The sequence below is a fragment of the Heliangelus exortis genome, chromosome 13 (assembly GCF_036169615.1).
Source record: "Heliangelus exortis chromosome 13, bHelExo1.hap1, whole genome shotgun sequence".
In the NCBI taxonomy this organism is placed as follows: domain Eukaryota; kingdom Metazoa; phylum Chordata; class Aves; order Apodiformes; family Trochilidae; genus Heliangelus; species Heliangelus exortis.
The window spans coordinates 15,826,847-15,845,424 of NC_092434.1; the positions used below are offsets into that span (position 1 = coordinate 15,826,847).

General features: G+C 36.9%; 1 protein-coding gene and 1 long non-coding RNA gene across 2 annotated transcripts in view; one reads left to right on the forward strand and one right to left on the reverse strand.

The window, feature by feature from the left end:
- The window catches only part of SMPD3 (sphingomyelin phosphodiesterase 3), a 93,169-nt gene that overhangs the window by 6,763 nt on the left and 67,828 nt on the right, over positions 1–18,578 (forward strand). The gene's annotated exons all lie outside the window — the stretch shown is intronic.
- The window catches only part of LOC139802140 (uncharacterized), an 84,678-nt gene continuing 78,714 nt past the window's right edge, over positions 12,615–18,578 (reverse strand). The window contains exon 4 of the long non-coding RNA XR_011728527.1: positions 12,615–12,783. This is a non-coding gene — a long non-coding RNA (uncharacterized lncRNA). The remainder of the gene's footprint in view (positions 12,784–18,578) is intronic.

Below are 18,578 nucleotides of genomic sequence, written 5' to 3' on the forward strand. Positions count from 1 at the left end.
TAATTGTAACTTTTTAAAAAACAGCCTTCTGATTACTTCTCAGAACCTTCAGCTTTAGCTCAGTTTTCTATTCTTTGCATCTTCCAACACAAAACACCAATCTATCTCAGCTACATAAGGTGAAAATCTACAGACACAGCTAAATCTTTATTGAGCATAGAAATCTTTACTGGAAGTTTCTCTGACACACAGCACACAGGCTGATGATGCACCTGTCTGATTGGGTTAGTTTGCATTTTGGTCCTTCAAGAAAAGGCTATGGAGCATAAGGGTCAATCTGTAGGTGCAGAACACTACCTTACCAGATCACTGGGTCATCACAAAGTAATTATTTCTCAATATATTTGCAGTTTTGACTTTAAGACATTTTGCATAAGTAACTTACAACGAATACAAAGAGCTCATCTCTGCCAGCTGGTATGATGCTTCATTTCACAACGACGAAAACTTTTTGTTTACATGGTAGCCTTGCTGATTTTGCACACTGAATTTTCTCAGAAAGAAAAAGTTAATCCCAGTCCTAAATGAAAAAAACCAACAAAAAACTCCACCCAATAAGGGCTTCCATTCAGGTCAATTATCCTCAGGTCATCATATTTTGACCATATTTCCCCCCCTGTTCTCTCTCACTTAAACAAGTTTCAAGAGTCACACCCAAAAGGGGAAAAGAATTTTTTGTTTAGTTACTGTAAATAATTACTTCCATTAAGCCCATTCACTCTCACATGGTGGTCTGCCACCAGCTACCTACAGTTCTTAGAAAGGGCTCCATAACATGTCCACAAAGCTTTCCTTTATGCAATCTCACTTTTGTATTCCTTTCCTATAGAAGCCAGGAAAATCCTGACAGATGGAAGAATCAATAAACAGCTTCAGCCATGGAAAGGCTGCATATTGACAGTATGTCAAGCAGAGATTACAGTTCTAATTTCATAATCTGGCTCTGAAGAGCTACTTTCAACAATGCTGCTGGGCCCAGCTCCAGTTTTCTCCATTTGGAATTTACCTGTATGCAGTCTTTACGCCTGCACCACGACTCAAATTGTATCATATAATTAAATTTTACAGAAGAGGGGAAGTTACTTCTTGTTGAACCCCATTTTAAATAGGTGGGACAGCCTACCTCATTTTAGAAAGTATGAAAAAGTTTAATAACTCCACAAAGTGATGCTTGTATTACTATAGGATGTTGCAGAAGGACATGTCTTGACAACTGGAAGTATGATTTATTCAGATTTACTCAAAAAAACTATTTAATTAGAATACACAATGTAAAAACTATGATAAATAAAGCATCTGTATTTTCCATGATGGAAATGTTTTTATTAACCTAATGCAAAAGTTAATTTTTTTTCATTCACTTCACACTTCCTTAACTATATGGCTTCAAATCTTGTCTGTTTTTAGCAGGAATTCTCTTTGCTAAATGAGATTATTTAAAGCGCCAACTTTTGAAATTTTGTGAGGTCTAATTTTTGTTTTTCCAGATGGAATTGAGAGATTCCTTTTAGTTACGAGGATGCTAAGTAGCAGCCAGGTCCTTCTAGCCTACCATCTAAGTGGATTTTGTCTGCTCTTAAAATACCCTTCCAATCACAGTCTGGTAAATAGTTTTATTCTTCTGTAACAAGTTGGTTATTTTCAGCTCAGTAAATTAACATAGGCACGTAACAGTGATGACATTCCTTAATAAATAATCCCTTAATGGCATGATGCTTAGTTTGAACCCAGAGTACTGAGCATATCCTAGTGCTGCTGCCTGCAGCTTTCTTGCATTACTATTTTCTCTTTTTAGCACAAGATATCTGCAACTTCACTTGATGAAAGGCAAAGTTTATTAGTTACCAGTTCACAGTTCTAGACTTCTGGACATCTTCAAATTCATCTGCCTCTCATACTTATTCGTAAGGCTTGTCATGACTACACTTGAGAACCTCATTTAATAGGGCTTTGGAGGCAGCTTCTGTAGCCTCAAATATCAGCACTATTATTTGGAGTCACATCCTGGGGCAGGAAGATTACTTGACTGAGAAGCAGAAAATAAAATAATTTATGTTCTCACTCTCTTCCATGCTGCTCTCTGACTTCACTGTTTTAACTTTTTGTGCATAAAAACTGCACAAAAATGTCTAGGCAATGCCAGAAAAACAAGGTAACTTTCAGTAGGACCACAAGGTTTTCTATACCACTGGAATTACTATACTAGCATAAATTCTAGTACCAATGTAGTAATACAGCTTTAACTTCCTAGCCCATAACAGACTCATTTATTATGAACATATCTCCACTGTCACAACATTACAATGGGAGAACACCTGTTCCAACTGCAATGGCTCAGTCTGGAAACAAACCTTCCTTGCATAGTAAATCCTTCACTAGAGGTATTAAAGGACAGGTCTAAATTTATCCTGGAGGTCGTAAATACAGTGGGGAAATAAAATCCAACTTACTAATTATTAGTTGCTCACTGTAAGTACACTCAATTTTCTCTACCATTAAGAAACAACATATGAAAGACCCTTAGAAGATGACAAACAGTAACATCTAACATGCAAATCAGAGACTCAGGAGTTTTAAACTCCTGGGGCCCTCTTCATGGGGACAGCTGCCAGCTACAGATGCCTGGCTGACTAATTGGCACTAGCAATAAACAATATTTAAATTTGTCCAGAAAAGGAGCAGAGTCTGAGAAAAGCTTGTCAGCAGACAATAAAAAAAAATCTGATACGCCTCTAGCTTTATTGAAAGTATTACCTGTGTGATTTCTGTCCCTGGAAACCACACTAACACCAAGTAATGGTTTATAATGCTCTAAACAGTGTCTAAATGAACTTTAGCTACTGGCAGATTATAAAGCAGGTATAGGATACAAAAATAAAACAAACTGCTACAGTAATAAGGGTTACTATACACTTGGGGCTTCATAAAGCAATTTTGCATCCAGGCCTGACTGCCTTACAAGCAAACAAAACTTTTCATCAAAAAGATTGCTAGATTGTTTAGCAATATGCCAGGTACACAACAATCTATCCCGTCTGTAACACCGATACTGCTACAAAGAAATTGCTCTCTAGCTTCTTTGGAAAAGTTACCAATCTTAGGTTTCTCGGGAGCTATTGCTGTCACATACTGCACAGTTCAGGTCTTTGGTGCCTCTTTCAGAGATTCTAAAGAATAGTTATTGGGAAGTAACAAACAGAACTGGATTGGACTTTTCTCAAATTCAGACATGCACTTTCCAGAAAGAACTCAGGGGCAAGATATGTTGTCAAATTGCAGAAAATTACTGTAAAAATTTCAGGTAAAGCAATTAAGTGATAGATGAGTTGTGAAAGAACCTGGAAATAGGAGTAGGCTGAAAAAAGCAACTGTAAGTGCAGAGGACTGAAAGGAGAGGGTTGAATCATAGGATATTTGTGTGCAGCACCAATTGTTCTAAAAGTTAATTTAAAATTAAAAAAAAATTAACAGCTGATGGTGTACTCACTGGGACTTGCATCTAGTCTGAGAAAGAGAGCTGTTAAGCTAGCGAGTGAGCCAGCAAGACAGATGGCTGGTAAAGGAACTGACACTGCAAGAGCTAGAACATTCACTAAAAAACAACAGCTATACCCATGAAGGAACTGCTGCCAACCACATAAATGAGAGGAATAATGCAGTTTTAACCGCATTATTATGAAATGTGATGTGCTGAACTGCAGGCAATTATAAGGCCCAAAGCCTGACATTTCAGCACCAATGCCGAATTAAAGAGACAATGCAATGATTAAAAGGCTAAGCATTATCCGAAAAAAACACCAGCAAACAGTTCAGAGATGTACAAGTGATTTTACAAGTGAGTACAGAAAATGCTTGATAGACATAAGTACTGAAAAAATATATCCATAACCTAGAGTTCATTTGCAAAAAGCTAGTTCTGTATATTCAATATGAAAAACCATGTCAGAAGCTGGGAATTCTGACAAACACACCCCCCACACCTTCCCAACTGAAGTCTACTGACAGAGAAAAAGTAGTTTCCACAAAGCTTACATATCTCACAGCTACAGATTTACTATCAGTAGGATTCCAGACAACGTTAACAGTTGGCTGCAGCACATGAGTCTTTAGACCCATTTAATACTTGCAATCAAGTTTCCACATGCTTTCATATACTTCTAGTACAACCCACTTCTTTTCACATTTACAAACAAACAAACAAAAAAAAAAAAAAAAAAACAAAAAACAAAAAAACCAACACACCAAAACAAAACCAAACCAAACAAAAAAAACACCAAAAACCCCCAAATCGAGAGCCAAAACTACCCAAACCACAAAACAAACAAACAAAAAAACCCAAACCCCACAACAACAATCAACTCCCTGGAAAATTTGGCCATAACATATTCCTGAAAAGAGAGTGACTTAAATGTACATGGAGTAGGAGTCGCAGGAAGAACAAGTTTGAGAACTGAACAATTTTGCATGCACAGGGAGATGTCCTGATGTTTCATGAAAACAGATCTCAAATTTTATTAGCACTTGATACCATCAAAAGAAGCAACAGTTCTGACCAAAAAATTAGATGTGTGAAATACCCTAAAATGAGCACCTAAACAAAACATTTTTACATTGACTACTAATGAGCCGATTTACTTTTTCTTACTGCTTTTCCAGACCATTACTACTGCCAGCCATTAGAGAACAAGAGGAAAACTGCACCCTTCTTTTGAGTTCTGAGATGGTGTTTATGTTTAGGGTTGTATTGCTACACAGATTTATACTTAAGTACATGCTGTTTTCATGAAACATGTACTATATAACATTAAGAGTCATTAATGTCATTGTTGAGGATAGATATTCCAAAAATCTGAAAGCTGTGCTGAGACATTTGCCACTACTGCAGAAGAAAAATTTCTGTAGCACAGACAAGTAGAATATTAAAATGCCTGTCAAATTTCTTATAGAATAAAATTATCTTTCTGGTAACTGGAAAATAAATTACTTTCCAAGATACAGAAAAATTTTAGAAATACAGGCCAGGTAACTAATTAAATAAAAAGTATGGGATGTCTCCAAAACATTACAGATCACACATTAATCGAAAAAGCCCACATAATTAGGAAGTACTCCCCCCCAGACTTTTGGGTACATAAAATAGGTTTAAACAAACAACTAGCATTATAATGAATGTATATTAAAAAAAAAAAAAAAAAAAAAAAAAAAAAAACCAAACAACAATCTGAATGGGAAAAAAACAAGTCAGCACATCTGGCAAAAACCCATAGTCCTACAGTTCAGAGAGGACCCCCCCCACACACACATTTTAGAGCCATCATCAGCAAGTTTACCTAAGTCTCCTAATCAAACTACTTTAAGAGGCAGGCAGTAAAAGTCTTAAATAAAACTATTATCTCAGAAAGCTAGAGAGAACCTGTATCAATTGGGAGCTTTCTCCATTTTGTGGAAACAAGTTTCACAGAGAGCTAATAGAGCTCAAACTGTCCTCACCTCATCTACCGCCCCAAACAACCCCAAACCCAAATCCAAATTAAAAACAAACAACCCCAGAAGACACTAACTATCTATATCTAGAGATATATCAGAAATTAAAGCATGCTTTCATAGTAACTTCCTTCTCCTTCATGCCATTTCATGTTTCCCTTTCCTAGCTTTTTATTGCACTTCAGCTCTACTGGAAGGCAAAAGCAATCTGAGGTAATAGTGAGAGGGCGGGAAAGCGATTGCTACTACCAGGAGAGGCCAGAAGCGTCTAAATAACAAAAAAGTCAGAAGGCCAAACATAACATGAGCAACTCTTCCTCAGCTGCGAGGGGATTGCTATCCCTCCCATGCAGTGCTCAGTCAGATTCTGCCAAGTTTACCCTTAATCCTCTGATTCCCTACGTTAACCACTTCCCCGTTTGAGAACTGGTAGAAATGGGCCAGCAAGCCAACCAGGCAGTTTTCCATCAATAAAGATGTCATTCATCACAATCAATTAAGTAATCTGCTAAGACACCTTCTTCCTGACGAAAAATAACAAACAAAAAACCTGAGCTAAACTAAAAGTTCGTTGCACAGTGCTGGGAAGGCAGCGGCAAGGAAAAGCAAGGCCTCAAGAGGACATTGACACTTTATGTCTAAAGCTAATTAGATACCTCCATATTAGATACATTATATACCTCCAAACAAATGTAACATTGAGAATAACATAAAGATTACGGAGAACACCAGCTGGTGTCTCACCTTTCACCGAAGCTCGGCTCCCAGGAGCAAGAGACTTCACATCACAGCGCCAGCCACCATTTTGTCCCCTCCTCCTCACAGCGCTCCTGCAGCCTCGCCCTCACCTCTCCCTGGTGCTTTCCCGCCTTGCCCCCGCTCTGCTGCCCAGCAGCCAATCCGAGCCAGGCCCGGGGACTCGCACTCTCCTCTCTTGCTGAGCTGGAGGGTGCGGGAGCGCTCACAGGTTCCCCAGAGCAGGCGACGGTCGTGTGAGTTTCTGAATGTGCCACCTCCTCAGGGGAGGTAACCAAAACTGCTTTCTTTCGTTTATTTCTCTTGGCTTTACCGTGCTAGCTTAGTAGAACAAGGAGAAGGGGGAAAAAGGCAAAAAAGGGGAGAAAAAAGCTTGGGAGGAACACAGGAACAGTGTCAGCTGAGTGAGAGGCTGAGGAGGAGTGAGAGGGCGTGGCCAGCTGCCGCCTGGGGTCCTGGGTCACCCTGCTCCTCAGACTACGTTTTTGTCCTAATTCTTCAGTGCCAGAGTTGGAAATTAACCCTACTAGGAAGCACAGAGCAAAGGTGTTTCGATGGCAGTAGCTTTAATAACTGACCAAACATTTTATTAAATAAATTGTTACTAAACAAGCAATGATTTAATAGGGACCATCTGCAAAACACTAAGCCTTTGTTTTTTGTTGGTGTGCAGGTTCTCACCTCAACTGTACCAAGCTGAGATCAGACCAACCTGGCTACAGTTTTAGTTGCAAGAGGTTGGTGGGTGAATCTGTAAATTGGGTAAACACTCTTGATCCTTGAGGGTAGGCTAGGGCTTACCCTCATTTGTTACTTTCTGTATCAGATTTTATTTATCAGACATTTTGTGAGTTTAAGATCAAATTGATGAATTACTCTGTGCTGTGTTTGGTCAAAGGGCAGGAAGGAAACATTACATTACACCGACTTGAAGTTACTTGTTAATGAATAATGTAATTATACATTAGGCTATTAGAAGGTTTTACATTAAGTTCCTGATGTTTTTGTTGTCACAGAATTATCTGTGTTCAGATAAGCTACAGTTAACATTAGCTCTTTAAAAAGTCTGAATTTATAACTGGGGTAAAGAGAGTTTGTGATAAGAAAATAACATGTTTAAATTATTAGGGCAGGTGATAGCAGTAAAAAGCCAAACTCTTCAACATTAGGTGTCAAGAACATCTTTTAAAGGCAAGAGTTCCTTAACAGATGCTTGGAGCCTTCTCCTTATAGTTCTGATCACAGAATGCAAAAAAAGTCAGATGATTCTACTATTTATATATAGCAGATCAGAGAACTAATGCAAACTGACTTTCTACTGTAGTAACTGTGTGAAATGGCCAAAGCTGTCATTTCAGTTTTACGTTTGAACATAAAAGTGTAAGCAACTACTGTGCTGCTACGTTCAAATATACTCAAAGTAACAAAACAACTTTTATTCATGACTTTAGGACAAAGAATTGTGCTTAAGGCATAATTTTGGATGTGTTATTCCATGTTTAATATTAAAATTCAAAGGTGTGAGAGCTTAAAAAAATGGTTAATTCAATCCCCTTTGGTATTGAACTTTCTTTTAGAAAGTGATTCCCGTAGCACATGTTAAAGCTAAATGATACCATCCTATTCCACTTAAATTAAAAATTGGCTATCTTCTCTTTTGCAATCATATAAACTATCAGTTGGAGAACTATTCTGTTGTTGTTTTTTTTCCCCTGTCATTTAAACTCAATTCATTTACATAGATTCGGCCTGATTTGGCTGCAGGAAAAGAAACATGTGAGGATTGGCTCTACTTTCTTTCAGGTCAGTTTACTGTTCTGGCTTTAAGCTGCTGTTGTAGACTGACATCAGTGAGAAACCAGCAGAAGAGCTGCTTGGTTCTGGCTCAGAAAGACTAACAGAAAACAAGGGACTAACCCAGAACTGGCCTATGGACAGTGCCAGTAAATGTAGTAGTGAGCTTTGTCATTTAAAGTGGATTTACTCAGTCTCTTCTATGTTCCCTCTTGCTTTGCTCCTCCCCTGGTAAGAAATACATAGTGTCAAGAGTCACAAAACTTTAAGTGGCTGCAGAGTTGGTTTTGAGCATATGAAAACAGATTTTTAAGAGCTTGGAGCCAGCTTTTCAAGTACTTGGCATCTATAACTGGGGACAGATTTTCAGAAGAGGTTAGCACTGAGTGTTCTGATCTCTTTTGAAGATTTGTCCATTTTAATTTTGTGCCTAACTGAACTGATCTGTTTAAAATCTGGTAACTATAGCTGAATATGACGTTCTTAGATTGCCACAAAGGCAGTAATAACACTAACAAAAAAAAAAAACAAAAAAAACAAAAACAAAAAAAAAACAACCAACAACAAACCCCAACCAAAAAAATACTGACCCTATTCAGTATCACCCACTTAGTTCAGTACCCAAAAGCTGCCACCCAGCACAGAGCAAGAAAGGACTGAGATCTCTGATATGTGCAGGCAAATAATTGTCTAGGTGACAACCACACTTAACAGCAAAGTTAACTTTTGCTTTGCTACCTCCATTCTGGCTGTGTGTTTACAACACCTACAAGCTTTTGTGAAAGGGAGGCTGTCAGCTACCAGTGCAAAATGTCACATGTTTGAGAAAGCACAGGAGTGAAATGGTTTTATTAAGTGCCATTAGTAATTAATTAAGTAATCATTAATAATAGTGTGAATTCTGAAATACCAACATGGCTTCAAGGGTTGTGCTGCCTTCTGGCCTAGAGGCTGGAATAAATATTTTGATTCCATTTCACTGTTATCAGTGGTGCAATTCCTAACAAGTTTGATTTAGTGCTGAGTTCTGTATTAAATAGTGGCAGTATAAAATAATATTAATGTTTTGTATTAGCAAAAACTTATTTCAATCAGCCACCTTTTTACTGGCAGAGCTACTAGAGGGTTCATGAGGGTTCAATATTGATTCATGTGGTCTTTTGGGCTATTTATGTGATCTGGTATTGCAGATTCGGGAACTGTAGAAGATATTTAGTTCTGGTTTTGAATAATTGCTTTAATTTGAAATCATCTTAGTTGTCCATTTGTGTAATGTTTGGACCTTACCTTAAGGATTTACATGTCTGATTAGATATTAAATAGCTAAGTAGATTATACATGGAGATTAGTTTGCATTTATGACTACTTACTGTAATTATATGAATTGTGCATAACAATTTAATATTTTACTTTTATTATCAGGACAAAAATGAATTTTCAAAGTTTCTATAAGTGGATTTGGAAGTAATTTCTGTGCCATGTCAAGCCATTGAAAGATAGTTCTCTATAACCCAGGTATATATTTATTCTTATTTAATTGCAGTCAGACAAACTGTGCAATGCCTTAGCAGTGAATAGAAGCTGATGTGCCTGTTTTGCCAAGTGGAAATGCAGATTCCCTATAGAATTTTCCAGTCCTGCTTCCACAGAAGCAGAAAACCAATTATTCATCAATGTTATTTGATAGAATATGGTTTGTTATGGAAAATGTAAATCCTCTGTTTTAAATGCAGATGTTAACATGGCTGTTTTTATAATAATTTAGTATGCATTTGGACAAAACTTTTTTGGTACATAATCTCTATCACTTGATGCCAGCATACATGCTGGGAAAATGAATCAATTGTTGCAGCTGAAGGAACAGACTAATAAGTTTCTGTGGACTTTGAAAGGAAAACGAAAAGACAGAACAAAATAGTTGTATTTTTACACACATTGCACTTCTTTTGTATTGTGCTTGCCCAGTTTAAATATAGATTTTAAATAATCTGGATTAAGCAGGCTATAATACTGTAATTCTTATGTGGGAAGCACTGGATACCTGTCTATGTGCTAATGTTTACTTACAGAATAGCTGAATGAACCTCAGATAAACAAACAAAATAAATTCAAAATTGCTAAGTTTAAGTCAGTAACTGTCAGAGCAGTAAGATTCAGAAACAATCAAATAAAGGTGACAGGGGAAAAAATGAATTGTTGTTAAAATAACTGCTTCACAGGCCTTTCATGGAATTGAACTGGAAACTTGAGCAATCAGGCTGTTGCTACCCTGCCAGTGTTCAAGGCTTTAAAAAAACTTAATAAGTTAGAATAGTATGATGATTGTACAGACTGAAAAAACTTGTAGTGAAGAGAACTATCTGTCAGCACTGTCAGCACTCTGTAAACTCCAGGTACAGATCTTTAGATTCTGCTTCAGATCCTGTCTACAATTGAATGGAGCCTGTATTTTAGTTGGAACTTAGCTGTGGTGGTGTGACATTACTCTGATTTGTTGTTGTGAAATGCAAACAAGTTCATATATAAGATTTTGATTGGGCTTTGAGAAATATTCTTGTGTTTGTTGTTAGTGTGGACACAAATTTCTGGAGTTTCAGTTATCCTTGTAGTTTTGCACACATGCATGCTAATAAACAAATAATGCGTGCTCTGAAGTCAGTGACATACAGCTTATAAAATTATTGATACAGTTTTCAAGTAGCTGTTGCTAATGTTGCATTATGTCGTTGGTTTCTTTTGTTTTTTCATTGTAGAACTTGAACACTGATGCTGCAACGCATGGTCTGTACCCACTCTGTAGATCAGTATTTTTGCAAACACATCATTGGGTCACCATGCTTTTTATCTTTTGTGTTATGCACACAGTTGCCATAGTGGCAAATACTTAAGGTTGAAAAGGAGTATGAGATTTCCTCTTAGATCACAAAGGCTGAAGATATAAATTCCTTTTTAAAAAAAAAGAATCACAGAAGGCTAAAGAAATCTTACAGCAGTCAGAAGCCTCATTTTGGACAAAGAATATTTGATGTGCTTACGATAAGACTCAGCTTCCTTTGTCATGCTTCTGGGGGGGCAGATAACTTAGCTCTGTTTTACATCTGTATGCCTTGAATGCCCTTCTGCAAATGAAGATTTAATTTAGTGAGGCTAATATAGTGAATCTGATTCAGCTCGCACCTCTCTGACATTGTGAGCCTATTATGGCATTATTAACTCTCCAATTACATGCAGGAAGTGGCCTAGTAACGAAGGGTACATACCCAGAACAGTGTGGCAAGAATTTGAAATGAGGCAAAAGGAAAAAAAAAAAAGCATATCTGCTACACTGATACCTATGAGAAGGCCATCTTTCTGAAGTGGCTGTTCTGAATAAGTCCCCTAAAAGTGTTAGTGCTACAAATTACTGTGCCATCACCTGTTCATCCAGGCTACAGACTGGAATTTGCCTCAAGTGCAGATATCTACAATCTCTACAGTTCTATGTACCGTGTAGCACTTATACTGGAAAAAGGTCAAGCAATTTGGTATAATAAATTTTATTTAATTTGTGAAAATAATGTTTAAGCTACACTTAAGAAAAAATCTTAACATGGAAGCCTACTTTCTACTTCAGTGTCTTAATGTGCTTTCAGTTTTGAAAACCAAATATTTAGTGCCAAATGATTTACTTATGTTCTGGAAAACACAAATATTTGCTAGCATTGGTATAAAATCAATGTAATTGTCTTCTGGGGCTTAAGATACTAGAAACCAAGCTAGTGTGCACTTCCAAAATGTACTTGCTTTTGTGTTGAAGTTTTGTGTGACTGGTTGCTAGGGGATCCAACAGAATACATTTTTAGAGAAATTCTTGCCTGCTGTAGCATCATTTCACTGAGATTTTTCCAATTGTGCCACAGAAAACTAAAAGGATTAGAGGAAGCAGAGGGATAATAACTGTCAAGAGAGGGCATATCAAATGATATAATACTGCTTCAAAAGTGTGAGTATTTCCATTATGAAGAAAAGTGGACCTGCGGAGTACTTGGTGGTGGCCAAAGAAAATAGAATAAACCTGATCAGCAAGGAAATAACTTTTTTTGGTACACTAAAGAGTGAAATCTTTGAAAAATGGCAGAAGCAGAGGCAAAAGCTGCACTTCATTTTCAGAGGAGGTGTATCAAACTTGAGGTACTTCTGCCAGAGAAAGGGATCCAGTAGAGTATGAACTGTAAGACCTGCTGGAGGCCTGGCAGAATAGCAAGTAAGAGCAAGTTTCATGTAGATACTTTTCCCTCTTTTTACCAACTGCAAGTTACATAAGGTTTTCAAAGTTGCCAGCTGCTGATACAATAGAGATCTATGCTCAGTTTTAAGATTAAGCAAATCTGTGTTGCTACATAGTTTTTAGCTGCATCAGTCCCTTGGTTTAAAGAGTGTGCAGGACTCTTTCAGATGCTACTGCCTGTGCCAAAGCTATGGTGAAAAAGCATATAGCAGGAGGGAAGAAGTGCAAAAAAATGCTTTTGGTTGGCTGCTCAGGTTCACAGTGGCAGAGTCAAAATTTATTTGAAGATATGAAAAAATTGACTTGCACATAGTTTAGTTACTCCTTGCCATTTGGAGTAGTTTATTCAATTATTAAATGTCAACTTGCATTTAAATCTGTCCAGTCTTCTGCTCTGGTTTGCTTTAAAACTGGAAAAATTCACTTAGGAGTTCTAGGTGCTATGGAGACAATGCTGATGTCAGAAATGTTTCCAGTGGAGCCTGGAAAAGGGAAACAGATGGCTGCAGTTACTGTTGAATGTGGTTGGTTGCTGGTGCATAACGTGGAGCAATGGAGTGCAGTGCAGGATTGCTGAGCTTGCAGTGGATGTGATGGACTGTTGGGGTAGAAGTTGTGGAGAGGCAGAGGTTGTTGGCTTCCCCCAGTGCTGTATTAGTGAAACTTAGCTGCTCCATGTTTTGATGTAGCCACACCATATGGCTGTATTAGCTTGAACTGATGCCAGCTCAGGTGTATTATTTGCAGACTTGAGCCAGATTACACTGCCTGTGCAACTCTGGTTTGTCTTCTGTCCCAGTATATAATAAAATATCTTTCTGGTACTTGGGCTGTTACAGACCTTTATTTTCTGGGTGTTAACTCCTGAGGCTTTTATAAAAACTGAGGAGCCAGGAGTGAAGAGAAAGCATAGATGTAGCTTGAAGTGCCATGGTTAATGAAATAAATGCTTGTTTTTTCTTAAGCATTGAACTCTTGGCTAGTGTTGAATTCTGTTGCCATTAATAACTTGCCACAATATCTTGCCCTGAACTGGAGCAAAACCAGAAACAGAACACCCAAAAAAGCTTTCCAAATCCCAGACTTCTCACCTACTAAAAACCAAAAAACAACACAAAACAGAAAAACCGAACCTGCTCTGTGAACTTCGAATCCAATTTTGTGCATTTAACATCAGTGCAGAGCTCTGCTGCTAAGGTCATTTGTCTGGTTCTCGAGTTAGCCAGCCTGCATGGCTTCCCTATGTGCCTCTTAAGTATAATTGTTATAGGATCTTTCTTACCCACTACTTCCAAAGCTCCTTAGCTGTGGTCTGCTCTGCCTTATCTACTGTTTGCTGTTAGTTTTTATTCTGAACTACAAATGAGCAGCCGAAATGTCTTGGTTGTTTATTTGTCAAGCTTTCTAACAAGCCTCTTTCGTTTTACCTTCCCTGGTGTTTAAAAGAAGTTGCCTCTAAATATCCCTTGAGGTCAGTTTTCTTCCTTTCAAGTCCATCTTTTTGAAACTCATTTGCTGTGATATCTGTAAAGCTTTTACATTGCTTATAATGATGTTCAAAATCATCTTGTTACTTGTACTTTCCAGTTAGTCTGTGCTGCTGTCTAAAAATAAAATGAAAGATTCTGCAAGCTCTTCAGTGCAGAGACTGTCTTTTTTGTACAAGTGTTTTAACACAGCAGGGCCAAGGAATCAAGGCAGAGCCCTGTAATACCAGCTCAAGAGAGAAGAAAAAAATGTTTCCAGGTATAAATTATTTTTTGATAGGAAGGTAAGTGTAAGGTGCCTTCAGGGATCATTTCTTCATAATGAAATATGCATTAATGCTAACAATATGCAATCATTTTCAATCAGGCTGACATGTCTACAATGCAAAGAACAAGATTTTTTTTTTAAATTAATGGTATTTAGGGCACCAATAACATTTACCTGAGCTAGAATGGGCTATGTGACAAAATGATTCCGTGCTCGAAAGCTACAATTATTCTGTAAACTTCAAAATCCAGAACTCAAGATTTGAAGAGACTGAGAATTTCTGCATTTGATTGGCTCAGGCTGAAAGCTGGAGAAAAAGCAGTCTGCCTATTATGCATTCTGTCAGCTACAACAATGCTAACCAAGGAAAGTGTCATCTCCCTAGAGTCTTTTCAGACAAAAGTACTGTAGGGCAATAATGAATCTCAAAAGAAAGTCATGATTGGAAAAAGCAGTGTTTTGCATATAAATGTTCCTAATGGAGCTATGAGCATCAGTCTTGGGCTCTGCTACTTTGAAAAATACCATGTGAATCCCTGTTGCTGGTAGTGATTCAAGACATGAAAGGTGTTATTTATTTTAATTTGTGAAAATATGAAATATTAAGTAAACCTTTGGCATTAAAAAGTACAATTAGGTCTTTAAGACTGTACAGAAATATTGTTAATAACTTCTAAAGGTTAAGCTGCTAATGGATGACATATATAAACCATGATCAACAGATAATTCCTACTGGTCTTATAGATAGAAGCATTACAAGTATGTAGATAAAAATTTGTAAAAAATACATACTTATTCCAGTATTGTTGAACTGATTAAATATTTAAAAACAAAGTCATATGTTACAGACCCAAATAAGTGGCTTAGTTTAAAAATTTTTCTTTGAATTTTTCTCTGTGTCATCTTTCATTCTCATTTTTTTCAGCCATGCGGAGCAGACTCCCCGACTAATTTTTTATTTTAAGAAAACTAAGATTCATAGAATTTGCTATAATCCTGGAAGAAAAAAGTATGTAGGGGTTGTTAATCTTCAGTCTATTAAATCAGTGTTAAAAAGAATGTTAGACATTTTTTCTGATGTATGGCACAGGAAATTGATGAGATGGTTTTGTCTGTATGATCTTCATGCCATAGCTGTCCCCAAATTCTGCCCACAAAATTTACCATCACAAAAATGAAGCTGTACTAAGATTCCACTGCCATGAGCAATTGAAAAAAAATGTTGACATTTCTTGGAAATCTCAGAAATATACATGAAAGATGAGTTTTGTGCACAGATTTTTCCAGCCATGACTTCAGTATTGGTATTAGATTTATAAAAATAGTTCTGTTTCAAAAAGCTAATCTAATATTTGTTTAGTAAAGCAGAAATTAGAACCTGTAAATTATGAACATGTAAAGGATGGTTGGATGTTGCAGGGAAGGACTACAGAGATTAAAACAAGAATAACTGACTGTGGAAGAATTTGTTGAAGTCCATTAGGAGAACAGCAAACACTCTAGAGAAGGGGAAGAGAATGCAGTGGGTAATAAGATGCATATTTAATTTGTAGTTGCAATTTTTTTCTTTCTTCCTGAGTATTAGGAGTTTAGTTAAGCTTTGTCCAAACATTACCAATATTTCACTTTTCTCAGGTTTTGTACCCCAATAATCCCCATTGTATCCTTCATTCTTTACTATTGGATAGTGGGGAAAAAAAAAAAAAAAGAGGTCACATTGAAACTGTACTTATTTATTTTTATGTTTTCAGTGTACTGTTTTAGAGTTGGAAATTCAAGTATGGTGTAAGTGTCAAAGCAGCTGAGGAATACTTTTCCCATTATACATTATACATTTTCTGACTTTATTGGTGACATCTTATGGAACATGCAGGTTTCTGGTTATGGCTTGATCTGTCTTTGTAGACAAGTAGAATTTACATGAGAGCTTCCTATTTCTAACAACTATTTGAGATAGCATTATGTGTAGCATGCTTACGTTTCCTTAGTAAATCCTATTTGAAAGATTTTACTGGTTTCAGAAATCACTTCTACTCTACTGTTCACATTTAATTTTCCTTTGCTATCAGTCTGACTTTTGAAAAAATCTGCTGTTTTTCAGAGACAAAATAACTTTAGTAATTTTAGCTTATTTTCCCTTCATTTGCCTTCATTCTTATTCTCAGTCCTCGGTATAAAAAATGGTGAAATTTAATTAAGGTTTCAAAGGGTATATGTGTATAATTTGAGTTACAGAGAAGTGCATAGATTGTCAGAGTAATACTATACCAGTGATACTAGTGTAATGCTGATTATGACTGTTTTGATCCAAAGACTTGGATTTCCCTCTGTAAACCTTCCTTCTTGTAAAAATCAACAAGATGTAGTGGAAATTCTGCAAATTCTATGTAAATTGTCTGTGTGAGGCTGATTTACATATACTTCTATGCATATGCAATTAGATATAAAACATAGATTAAATTTTTGAGGGGGTTTATTTTGGAGGGCTGGGTGTCCCTCTTTCCAGAAGACCTGTTTATATAAGTTGCATAGAACTTGCTGAGAACACCTCTGTGTATATCTACATCCAACCTCTACATCTATATATATAGCATATATATATAGTTATATTGTGTGCTTCTTGTTTGGAAATGAAATGAATGTGCATTCAACTGTAAAACTGTAGTCAGTAGCACCAGAGTTAAGACCCAGTTTTCCTTCAGATGAAAGGGACAAGGAACCAGTGTTTCCTTTACCCTCCTCCAAAAGTTAAAATTGGTTCCTATCTTAAGACTTTTAAATTTGCTGACCTGTACACTGTAATTTCTATAACCAAGGAAATGAGCTTCAAGAGGTAGGATGCTTGCAAGAGCTGCATTTAATATTTTGTGTGGAAATTGTTCTTAATTAAAGATTTAGAAATCCTAAGCTGGGAAAAGGCAATCATTTTGAGTTCACTTTCCTATAGTTTCCAGTCGAGGCTTCTGAGAACTTGGGATTTCAGTGTTTGCTTTTTTTACTCACTTTTTAAATGAAAGCTGCTGACTGACACACTTTTGCAGTCTAATATGTTTGGGTTTTTTTAATCTAGAACCAGCTTTAAGTAGCTATTGTAAATAGGCAAAGGCATCTTCTAGGTATATTTGTAGATTTGTAGGCTGTCCTGGATGACACATCACATAAAAAAAGAGTAAAAAGCCACATTAGAAATTACATTTGTGCACCAGCTTAATGAATATAGGTGCAAATTTTCTTTTTTCTACAGGAGAAATAAAACTTAATTGATATCTTTTCAGCCAAGTTAACAAGCTTTTTGTCATTGCTGCACTACAAGCAAGTACTGCCCTGTTAACTGCAATGAACTAGTCATTCTCTCCAGACTTTTTTGTTTAAATCTGCATTGTATTCATGCCCGTGTGTGGTACTGCAATTCCTGGGTATAATGAATCCTGGATTTAGTACTGCAAGGAAGGCAAGTTTCAGAAGAGAGCTGCAGTACTGGGTATTTGTACGTATGCAGAATGATTCTGTTAGGTATGGCTATACCTCAGTAACTCTTCAGGTATCTCTGTATATGATATGACTTGGAAGCCACAAAAGCAAATCAATTTAAAACCAACAAACAAAATGTGAGGCTAGCTAAGATTCTGGGCATGTGCTTTCACATTCCAAATGATGACTCAGTGAATCTGTGGAAATGTGCTCTGACACATGGTCATTCATCACCAAGTCTGTGATCCCATAATAAGTACAGAAATTAATGTTTTATTACAGCAAGGTGGCTTTTACAATTATATATGTAATGAGAGGAGGAGCAGGGAGATTGTAAAGCCTTCATCTTTCTATAATTAATATTGAAGTCAAATTACCTAAAAATGAAGAACATTATCCTGGAAAAATTAGCTGTCTTAGGTCTCATTCTCCCCGCCATCATGGTTTGGTAATGAGGAAAATCCTTTCCATTGCTATTTTGTACAAAATGATATTCAGCAAGAACAGACAGTGCTCATTATCTCCTAGATGATACTTAACCCTACCAACAACTATACAGAACAGTTCTATTTCTGCAGTGAAATGTATGTAGCTTACACTAAAATTCTTCCACAGTGGTTTGTAATGGTGAGATAGCTCCTTTAAACAGCTGCTTGGTTAGTTCTTTGTATTCCATTCCTAAGAAAATACTTGCAAGATAGGAAGAATAGCACTAGGTCTGCTTCATCCTGCTTTCTATCCTGCTCTTGGCATTTCCAGCATTCATTTTCAGAAAGGTACAGTTTAAACAAATATGTGCTGGTCTAGAAGATGTTTACTCCACAGGTCAATTCTATTTTCCTTAGTGATTTGCAGTAAAAAACTTTGGGAAAGTTGCATTATCATCCATTCTTTCCCTCAAATTGATTACAGTAAAAGCAGGTTTGGCCTGGGTGAGGTAAGAAAACCTACCCATAGTAACCAGTCATCATGTTGTCTTGTCTGTTGTCTAATCCAACACCAGTTCTTGGATATGATCCAGAAACAGAGTCACTCATTTAACTGTGTATCC